General features: G+C 33.8%; 1 non-coding gene across 1 annotated transcript; it reads left to right on the forward strand.

The window, feature by feature from the left end:
- The first annotated feature begins 1,671 nt into the window (after positions 1-1,671).
- TRNAS-CGA (transfer RNA serine (anticodon CGA)) lies at positions 1,672-1,744 on the forward strand. Its single transcript has one exon. It is a non-coding gene; the product is annotated as a tRNA-Ser (tRNA).
- Positions 1,745-12,278: the final 10,534 nt, after the last annotated feature.

Here is a 12,278-nt window from a genome sequence, read left to right on the forward strand (position 1 = left end):
TGGTAATTAACATAAGCAATAAATTTCTTCAATAAACAGCAATCAATTTCTTTTATTTCTCTTTTAACCCACATGACCATTCGCAATAATAAAACATATGGAATTTTTCTTTCCGACTCTATTATTCTTAATGTTGCTGTGAAAGCTGTCATTATCAGAGACGAAAATAAATGATAATCAAAAATGTTAAACCAACAGACTAGACATAGTCTAGAAACTTTTCCTGACTTCCTAATTGGCCAATATATTAACATACTGTTAGATGAAGTGGAGGCCTTTTGCTGACAGTACTTAGCATTGTTTCAGATTTATTTACATATAAAACACTAATTATAAACATCCTAAATACTCGCAAATTCCATTAACTATATTTTTTGTTTTACTTAATAAATATATTTTACTTCATTTGGTTCATAGATTACTTAGCGTTTTTTCAGAAGTAGCATTTATCCATTTAATATTTTAAACAGTCTATGTATATGTATGTATATGTGTAGAGTCCATGTGGGCGATAGAAGTTAAATCTACGAGGCCTCTTGATTTAGGAAGACATTTTAACAAACCAGAACGCACAGCAAATACACATACGGGACACATACAAAATGCAAGATAATAATAGAAAACTTGCTGACGTCTTACATCTAGCTTTGAATTTTAATTCTTGTTGTAAATTCTAAGAAAACATTCCTAAAAGCTTTAAATATAATCAAACTATATATTACTCTGATTTAAAGTTAAGCCGATTATTTAATTTTTTGTCGATTCCTACATATGTTTGTGTCTTGAAACATCGATGGCTTCCTCAGAAATGTAAAATTATATATCCAGATTAAACATAAAATGTTTATAAAACTTCCACATTGAAAAATATTTAACTGAACAGCGTCCTTGACTGTCATCTGCGGTTTAATTTTTAATAACCTGTTTAAATGATATTATGCTACATATTTGGCATAATTTTGAATATCAATAACTTTAATATACCATATTTATTGAGTATTTGTTGACCTCCCTTTATAAGGTATTTCTCCCACTTCCCTAGCGTGCCTTCGAGGTGTAACGGGAGCACGCTGGGCCGGTATTCCAGAGGTTCGTGGTTCGATTCCCGGCGAAGGCGGTTGCATATTTTCCATCTCTTCTGTTTCCAATGAACCTAATGACTCTATAAGTGGCGCCCGAACTAAAAGGATTGTGGATGATGATTCTCCGCAACCAGGATTTGGCGACTAGGTCCCCTAAAACCCTAGTCGCCCTTTAAAAAGGGGAGTATATAAGATACTTCTCCCACTTCTCTAGCGTGTCTTCGTGGTGTAACGGTAGCTCGCTGGAACGGCATTTCAGAGGTCCGGGGTTCGATTTCCGGCGAAGGCGGTTGCATATTTTTTCATCTTTTCTGCTTCCAATTAACCTAATGACTCTACACCTTTTCTTTACTCATTTTATCGTACGAAAACCGAGAGGGTAAAATTATGCAAATAATTTCATTTTAGAAGAACTCTGTTACAACTATAAACTAACAAAGGAAAAATATTAAGGGATAAACTACCAGTAACTATCACATTTATCTAAACGAACTACCTTTATTTATCTAAACGAAACCTACCTTCCCATTAAAATGCATAGAAATATTAAGATTACATTTATGAGGTATTTCTCCCGCCTTCTTAGCACGCCTTCGTGGTGTAGTGGCCAGCACGCTCGACGCGAATTCGAGAGGTCCGTGGTTCGAGTCCCGGCGAGGGCATTGCTAATTTTTCACATCTCCTGCCTCGAAATAACTTAATGTCTCTACTGTGGCGCCCGAACTAAAAGTGTGGTGGATGATGATTCTCCACACACCAGGATTTGGCGATTGGGTCCCCTAATCCACAGTCGCCCATTAAAAGGGGGAGTATATAATATATTTCTCCCTCCTTCTTAGCATACCTTCGTAGTGTAGTGGTCAGCAGGCTGAGCGCGTATTCCAGCGGTCTGTGGTTCGATTCCCGTCGAAAGCGTTGCTCATTTTTCATCTCTCTTGCTTTAAAAAATAACCTAATGTTCACATCTCCTGCCTCGAAATAACTTAATGTCTCTACTGTGGCGCCCGAACTAAAAGTGTGGTGGATGATGATTCTCCACACACCAGGATTTGGCGATTGGGTCCCCTAATCCACAGTCGCCCATTAAAAGGGGGAGTATATAATATATTTCTCCCTCCTTCTTAGCATGCCTTCGTAGTGTAGTGGTCAGCAGGCTGAGCTCGTATTCCAGCGGTCTGTGGTTCGATTCCCGGCGAAAGCGTTGCTCATTTTTCATCTCTCTTGCTTTAAAAAATAACCTAATGTCTCTACACATCGTCTAACACATCTTCATTGCTGCTTCCCTGTATCCTGATTCTCGCCCGATTTTACTATTGCGCACTGCTACTTAAAAAGATTCAATGCTGTTGGAACTGTTTTCTATGTTGTCTGCCACAATTTAGTCCTCCCCAGCATGACCACTGCTATCATCTTCGTCGCCGTTTAGCCTGTCTTCCCACATGTAATAATGTTCAAGAGCATCGGGTATGACAGTTTTCTTGAAGGTCTTCACTATAAATGTTTTCCCAGCGAGAATCCAAGAACCCAAAATCCGCGCAAATCAACAGCTAAGACGGAAAAAAAACACTACGGACGAATCCGTTTAAAAATTTAGGAAAGCTCACTTTCTGACCATCTTTAGGAAGGAGAAAATTATGCGAATATTCAAAAAACATTCTGAAACACGGGCTAAAATGCTAGGGGAGAAAACATATACGAGCAAATATGGTATATAATTTATAATACACCTGTTTGAAATTTTTTAGTAATATCTTCAGCCTTACTTTATTTAGTAAACGATATAGTTTGCTTTGCTTTGGTATCATAAAATAACATCAAACTCCTGACAGACTTGCAGCAAATTATTGCTTTGTCTGAAAAGAAGTACAGAGTTTTGGAAAGGTTTAAAACAACTTTTTTATTAAACCAGAGCTTTAACATAAAACGCATGAGTTGTGCTAAATAAAATAAGCATTATTTGTGGCGATGAAATTTAAAGTAATAGTAAATTTAAATTTACAATTAAGCCTAGTAGTCAAAGACTATATATTAGATTTAATGCAAAATTGGCTCAAACATTTTTATAGATGTAATAATTTAAATGTCGGCATCAATAACACGAAGCCGAAGAATTGCAATCTCATCAGAGCTGGCGAAACATAGCAACGTGGCATCGAGAGGCAGAGATACGCTCTGTCTTACACTCCAAGAACCACGACTTAGACATTTCTCAAACTAATTTTCATTCTGGTAATGAAACGAAAAAAAAAAGATGTGGCATTTAAGGCAGAAATCATACAAAACTAATTATGCAAAATAACACTTAATCTTACTAATGTTATTTCTAACGCCATGCATTCTGTACTCGGTACAGATCTACCCCCCCTCTGCACATACACTGATAGCTAAAACAATGCAGCTGAAAACTGATATAAAGTAGATTTTGTGATAATGTAAGAGAAATGTTTCAATGTTTGGATCATTTGATTATTGCAAACGACACTAGTGGTGTGCATATCAGTAAATGCATCTTCATGTAGCATTTCGAAAACTGACTCTTATATGTACTACATGTAAAGAAAAAAAATTATGATCCTACAGCGGCACAGGCATTCTATAAACCATTGAGAATAGAACCCGTAACGAAATACGAGTATTTTCAATTTTAGTTATTTAGCCACAGGCAGACAAAGATTGAGAAAAATATCAAGAAAAATAACTGACTAGCAAGAAATGACGTCGCCAGATTAAAATACTTATAAAAATACTCAGGAAATAAATAAACATCTTCATGGTAATGAAAATGAATGATCAGAGGACAGGTTTTAAAGCATTGGTTTACATTGCACGTACACATATGCATGCACACACTTATATAATAGAATCTAGCAAAGTAAAGTAAGTGAAAGAAATGCATTCACTGAACTTCTATAACTTAGTGTTTATATGGAACGGAAAGGGAGTTTTGAGATAAGGACTTAAAATTCCGGTCGCAAAGGAGATAAATGGCGATCCTTCTGTTGACTTGTTTCCTTAGATGCTAGCTATTTGGCTTGTCTTGGGACCGGACAGCACTTGAGCACAATCACCATCCCTAAATCCACTTTCCCAGCAGCCTAATCCACTGGCGCAAGATGCGAAAGAGAACAGGACAAAAAGAACATGGTAAATAGCGGGAAAAGGGAATGAAATAGCCAAGACGAATACAAATACTGACCTCCGCCGCTTGTTTCTTGGTTGCTATGGTTACCACTAGTACAAAAGCTATAACTGTGGGTTTAAAGATTACTTCCTATTAACTACTGTTAAGATGGCAAGGGACATTTCTTTTCTTAATGAACTGATGCTGCCTGTGTCTCGTAAATCGGAGAGATTTCCTTTCCCAAATTTCTGATAGTAGATCTTCATTGTTTCACGAAAGAAGAAAGATTTGGGGACTTAACAATAATAGGAATAGTAACAATCTTAACAGCAATGATACTATTGTTCTCAAGCTGTTCCTTTTTCAGGATCAACATTATTTTTTACAATAATAGTTTTTTATGATGCAATTATGCTTCCATTATCCACCAGAAAATTTACTTTTCAGCTCATGGAATAATTTCAGGTAAACTGAATTTCCAAAATTAACAGCACGCAAAGCAAAATTATGAACTAAAAGAATTTCAGAGGTCAGAGAATGTAATATTTTGATTATGTAATAGCTATATATCTTGACTTCGTCAGGAATTTTCTTTTGAAAAAAGTGTTTTCCATAACAGCTGTTTTTGTATTTAACTACCTGAAAATTCTTAATTACGTTATTGATATTATGTACCTGACCTGATCGTTTATATTTCTACAACTGAAAATGAAAAATGCTTACTTATCAGCAAATTAAATATTCTGCAGGTTCATTATTGATATCAACCCAATCTAGCATCAACATGTATGCCATTCGCAAATTATGTACAGTCATATATTGGTAGGAAGGAATAAATCAAATGCAGCTGCTGCCTTTCAGTTATGTTTGGCTTTATTTTTAGTAATACAAAATACACGAGAAGAAAGGAATATTTTCTGAAGTTTAAAAAAGAAATGTGCGGAATGGACTTTATATAAATGACAGTTTTACACATTGGAAAGAGCCGAGATTCATTATTCAAAGAAATTCGTGGGATAAAATGGGAAGAAAAATGTTAGATGGGGCGAATAAAAGTGCGTGATACATCACATGCAAACTATATATGCATTGAACTGGAAATAAATGTGTAATATATTGGATAGTAGCAGTGAAAGATATATACTTGGATGGTGAGAGAAATAGCAAGTTAAATACACGTGGTTGCCCAAACGATAGTGGATATACTTTGTACAGGAAAAATTATGTTGCAATAAATGTCTTAACTCATATTTATTCATAACTGCATATTCATTTATTTATTTCTATTAAAATTATATTTAAGTTATGGCTATTAATATTGATACTTAGTTATATGCTTTCTGGCTGCTTTAAAACAAATATTTGCTGTTGTTTTTTTGTCGTGATTTATCCCAATAACACCTCCCTGACAATAACACCATAACAAGCCCTTGAAATACACAGTGGCAAAAAGTGTAAGATTGTGCTTGTCGTTGGCAAGAGCACCATATAGGTGACAGTACGACTTTGTTCGGTTCCGCCCTCAGTTTTGAAAAAGATGTGGTAACCGGTGGCAGGTTGCGCTGATGACTCCATGTAATGATTAGTACATTTACTGAGGTTGCATATTACTCACTGCATTTTTGAAAGAAAAATAGATTTATCGCAAATTTGCGAGAAGCTCTTATATGTTATAGTATAATAACATGGGACACATAGGAATAATTAATGTAGGTAAGATTACTGTCCTCGTTATGTGAGGATCTTGCTAACGGCTGTTCTCTCTAGTCGAGAGTTCCAGAGCATTCTGGGTTGTTGGAAACAATCTCCAGACTGAATTAGTCAGGCCTCCTTAATTTTTCAGTTGTATTTTACATCCTTTGATACGTTATATCTGAAACGATATTAGCAGAAACAGAAGATCGTTGGTTCGTCAACCTTCCTGAAGTCGAGAGGCCTTTGACAACAGACACAGTGCAGAACGCTAAAATCTCTTGACACTGGTCGTGAAGTTATATCTCTTGTGCTGTTAACCGAAACGAATTATTGCGTCTGCGATGTCAGACTATGTCGTCTCACATATTACAACAGCTTGAAAACAGTGACTTGTGAGGGACCTCACACACAATTTCCTCATCTCTGTGTGGTCCGCCGCAAACAGCATCCCGGGGGACGGGTCCGACTTTCTCCCAACCCTCTTTCCCGACTTTCGGCTTCCCGCATACTTAGATTGCCAACATGCCGCACGGATATACATTTACAAGCACCTGTGCCTTCTCTGGGATTCAAATCCCGGCCTTTCGGTACGGTGGTCAGCGTCACTAACCACTATCCTAAACGCCTATTCTAAGATCATTGGATCTGTCTACAACTTGAGCGAACAATATTGACTCAAAAAAATCGGTATGGACAGCCATCACAACTTATCGGAGAAAGCCATTCTGTGGTCCTATGTTGGTGGGCGAGTGGGTCCATTTGACTTTACTGAAAGGGAACAAGGCTTCAAGGAGCTTTAGACCAATCGCCGTACAGACGAGTGACGAAATTTATAGCGCGCGCTGGCTGAAGTTCTACGAATATTCTTCCATTATTTCACCAACTCACACGCTGCATTTGTAGTTCGATAAAAATGGCACAAAACCAACACGCAGCAGAATATGCTGCTATGTTATGTAAAGGAAAATCCCGTTTTTAAGGGGAAAGTTAAAGCAGGAATAGGGCTAAGAAATAAAGAGTGATATGGGATACCATGAGAGCAACGGTAAATAGATAAGAGTAAATAAATTAAGCTTACTTTAAGTGTTTTTAGAAATAAACAGTTTTAATCATTTAAATTTATAATATGATTAATTTGCATTACAATCTAATAGCAAACTAATCTAATAGCAAACTAACCTAATAGCAAACTTATTTTTCATGCTTACATTAAAACTGTTTCCACGCAATTTATTTTGCAGTTAATATTAGAAAAAATATTTCTTTAAGTAGGAAATTAGAAAAAAAAATATTTCTTTCTTAATATTTCTTTCTTTTTTTATTTTCTTTTTCTATAAAAGTTATTTCTTTCAGGAAAATAAATAAAATTCATTCGCTATTACAGTATGGCCGATTGCTGCTGCATTCAGCTATAACACGCGAATGGGCTGGCTGCATGGGCGTTTTCGTGGTTTTTCCCATGTGTAACGTGTATACGAGCCAGTTGCCTTAGAAAGTCCTCCATGAAGGCATCCCCTTCCTTAGGCAGATAGCCCTCGAGGCTTTCTCATAATCACACACATACACACACAATCAGCTATCACACACGCATCAAAATTTTTTATTTTAAATAATTTATTCTATAATTAACATGAAAGAAAATATTTTTTCAATATAAAATATATAACCAAAATTATACTAATCTATCCTGTATGTGTGATTAATTCGCATTGCAATTTTTGCCACACAATTACTCATTTTTTTTAATATTACGTAGTTGTTATTTTAATTTCTTATATATATAAGAACTGCTTATTTTAAATATTCTTCCTTCTCAGATTTTATTCTGTGAAAATAATTAAAAGATAGTAATATTATTTTCACACAGCAAGTACTAAAGTAAAAATAATCAGTGTAGGTCTCCTGCAGTTGAAGAACTCCTTGTCAAACCAGCGTTTCGACACATTAAATAGAAAACTAATAATAATCAGTATCTCTTTTACAATGTAAAAATGAGAACTCTGCTATGAACAGCATTTTTTTTAAGTTTGCAAAGAAACAATGATTTTTTAATACTAATAGATTACAAAAGTACTATTCCATGAACAAACCCGCAGTCTTATAGCATTGTTACTTTATAGCATAATACAATAATAATGCAGTATAATTCTACTAATAAGCCCACCAGCGGCCGAGCACCAGTCGCTGAACGTAGGAAGTTTGGTGCGAGGTTCGAATCCCGCGAACGTGATGGCCGCATCGGCGTTTTCGAGGCTTTCCCCATATTTAAGGTGTATACAAGCCAGTTTCCCTCAAAAAGTCCTACCCTAGAAAGCAGTTTTAAATCGTAACAAAATTACACACACACACACACAAATAAATAAATAAATAAAAAATCAGAAAGCCATCAGATTTTATTTTACTCTCAAAGGACCGTTTTTTAACGTTTTGGGTGTTACCTTTATTTATTAATTATCATGTTCTTCCCACTTAAACCATAAAATTCAATTCAACAGCAATATCGTATAATTTAAAAAGAGAATATTTTTAGAATTTCCGACGCATAATCTCGCGCGCTAGAGATGAAAATGTTTTTCACCTCTTTTTTTTTTTTTTTTTTTCCGTACAATGTTGCCATTGCTCGCTTTGAAATCATTGAGTTTCTTAATCAAACACTCATAAATGCTTTACTAAATATGAAAATAGGTAATAAAACAAATTCCCAGTTCCAAATTTGGGCCTTCAGATGCCTATATTAGGATGAAGGATTACGTTATTCAAAATTTCATGGCTCTAGGTACCGTTGTTTTATCACAGTGCTAGAAGCATTCATACATTTTTGTAGATTCCTCCTTATTTAATTTCTTTAAATACAATACAGTGTGATAATATTTGATGGTAACGATTTGGAAAGTGAAACGCCACAAAATGGCAAAACGAAATTAATAGCCCTTCTGAGCTAAAACTTATTTTTAAAAGTATCACAGTTGTTGTAGTACTGCTACTGAAAAAATATTATACGCTTATATATATACTATAAGCTATTTTATAGTTTTACAGTAGTGTGAATTTCGCGTAATAATGAATGACATTCCTTTGTGTGTTCACAGTATTGTTCGTAAGGTATTGAACTATTAGATTTTATAATAAACGTAATTCTTGCTGAACATAAAAATGTACATGAAATGTACATAAAAATGTACATATAAATATAAATACCCATGTACATAAAATTATATTCAACTATAATTGAATAGTAATTTCTCTGCCAAAGAGATGATTTGAAATGTGTAAAAATAAAGATGGTGATTCCTAAAATTCAGTTTTGTTAGCCTCAATGTGTAATGCAAACTATGATTGAAAAGCAAAAGAGATGATTTCAAATGTGTAAAAATAAAGGTGGTGATTCTTAAAATCCAGTTTTGTTAACTTCGTCTGTATGTCTTCACCCTCAGCCTAACACACACACACACACAGATATATATTTATTTCATTAATTTTGCGAAGATAGCATAATTTATTATGTTTCTTGTGTTTCTTATGTTTCTCATGTTTATTTCAATTATTTTGAGTTTTATTTCATAAGTCCAATTAAGATTAACTACTGTTTATTATATTTATATAAAAATAATATTGAATTAACATGCATGAAAGCGAGGGTGTGGGGGACACTTTACTCAGGTATCATGTAATTTTTACTACGTAATTTAGATATTCACTTAAGATTTCTAAAAAATCCATTGACTTCACGAAAATTCTACATTCAAAGTGAATTCTTTAGCACTCTACTTAATTTGGCTTTATTATCTCAAGTTTTCTAAAAATCTAGTAACTTAACAGAACTGCGATTTTAGTCTTAACTAAATTTGCTAGTTTGGCATCATCATTCTTTCTTGAGTAAAGGACGAAAAACCTTTGCATTTATTAATTGTTGTTCACTGAACGGGAGTTAGTTTGTTCCCCTTGAAAAGTCAACTAATTTCGGATCAATGACGGTAATAGCTTGGTTTATTAATTTTCAAAGTTTGAATTTCTATTTTGCATGATTTAAATTCAAGTACCTTAAAAGTATTTTCGGAATTTGTTTCATGATTTAAATTCAAGTCTCTTAAAAATTTTTTCAGGATTAAATTTCATACTTCTAGGTTAATTCATTTTCATACATTCTACTAAATTTGTATTAGGAGATAATATAATCAATATTTCTCTAGTAAATAAATTATTACGTATATATATATATATATATGCTTAGCACATATGAATAGAGGGTTCTAAGTAATCAAAAGTAGACGTGAAAACTGTTAAACATGAAAGCTGGAGAGAAATACACATGAAAACAGAATGCATTACGAACACAGGATGAATACATATTAAACAAACTAACACAAATTATAAACTGAAATACACACCACAGACCAAAATATTTTTTTAAATTGATATACTAAACAGTTAATAACAACATGTAAGTAGATTATTCTACTTGAGTGTTAAGAAATGACTTAGGTCTTTTACAATACAGGGGTTCATTAACAGTCACAAATTTTAATAATAGTCACAAATTTTACCAGCAGGATTATTAATTAACTTTTGTTTTACGTAACGATCTGGATAGGGGAACATGTCCTGAAGATGTTTGTTGTCAGATGTCTTGAGGACTTCGGCCAGTTCCAAATTCTGAGGATATCTGTCCTGTGTTTTGAGGTTGAGTTCCATTGTGAAACAAATATGCCATTTTTTTCTGTACCAGGTAATTCTTGTAAATTAGATAGCCACTTTACCGGCTTATGTAAATATAAGTATCACTAATTTGTTTTTCGTTCAGCTATTTTCACGTTTCTTAAAAAAATTAGATGCTTGTCAGAGTAAAATCTCTCCTTAAATTTCCCTCTTCTTTGTTAAGCAAATAATTTTTTTAATGGAATTGTGTTATTTAGGCTTTCTTACACTCTTTAGGTAATTTTTTTTGGGTGAAAAACTTTTTATTACTAATCATATTTCATTTGAGCCAAGCCTGATAAAATGAAAGCAAGATGCGTTTCAGTTCTTGTTCCTAAGTACCGCATGGAGAACTATAATCCTCGCAGTTTGTTTTATACGTTATTAAAATAATAGATTTTAAATATTTTCCCTGCTGACGGCTAAATTACATGATGCTTATGCAAACTTCTATGTTCTCAACTGTAAGTAGTGCAATGCTATTGTTGTAAACTTCACTGCTTCATAGTTCAGGAAAAAGAAACCTACGTTAACTATTGGGTTGGTCCATAAGTTCTGATGATTTTTTAGAAATCTAGGTTTCCACAAAAATTAAAAAAGAAATGAACAACAAATCAATCCATTATGCATGCTCCATCGGTCTTTATAACTTCTTCCCAACATTCAACAAGCTGTTCAATGCCTCGACTGTAGCAACCACCATCTTTAAATCACCGTCTTTCAATAGCTTAAACCAATTTTGAGCTTCCTAAGAAGCATCGTTTCTTCGTCATACATTTCACAAACATCTTGAGCAGGTTCTGTGGCTCTGAAACCTCGATTTAACGCAAAAAGCAGAAGGTGTTGAAAATATTAATTTTTTATCGGCTTCATTTTAATGACATGAAAAGAACGAAAGTCATGTCAATATAAAAATACTATATACATTGTTTTGTATCGAATAACTCAAAACGCACTGATAAAACGTTTTAGTACTTTTCGCGTAAAATGTTCACTTATAAAAACGCCAGGACTTACGGGACAACCCAATATCAAGTTTTGACCGTAACTCTTACATTCATCACCCATGTTTAAATATCTTTAATGATTTGATATAATGTTCTTGTTATTATTTCAAGGTTTGTATTACGATTGTTAAAATTACTTTCGTATTCTTGCTGTATGTGTAATGCATGATTCTTAAACAGATCTGTAATTAAACAAAGGTTTAATGATTTGCGATACCGATTTCAAAGCTTTTGTGCCCATTAAAAAAAAAGATAGAGGATCACATCTAAAGAAGAATCAGTACAATAGGATTATATGTAGTCGGAGGATTTTCGTGAGAATTAATCTGATGAAACCTTACATGATGGTAGTTGAATAGCTTATTCGTTTTTTAACAGAGTTGATAAAGTACTTCAAATTTCTTACGAAACCATAGATGTTACTAAGCTACAGTTTTTTATCCGTGTAACTGAATTTGAAGCATAGCTGCAGTATTTGACAGACACTTAGCGTGATTTTTAAGATTAGAGGACCATTATATAATAAGGAAGAACTTTGATTATTGAAGATTTGTATTGTAAGGATCCTACGTTTTACTAACGTTTATTTTATTTTAAATCTTTACTATCACTTCTTATTTTCTACTTCCGGCCAGAATTAAAAGCTTTAACTTATTTATGCAAATTTGTCTTGCTAAC

This window comes from Stegodyphus dumicola, chromosome 5 (assembly GCF_044657685.1).
Source record: "Stegodyphus dumicola isolate Sdum_Otavi_A_Nest chromosome 5, ASM4465768v1".
Taxonomy (NCBI): Eukaryota; Metazoa; Arthropoda; class Arachnida; order Araneae; family Eresidae; genus Stegodyphus; species Stegodyphus dumicola.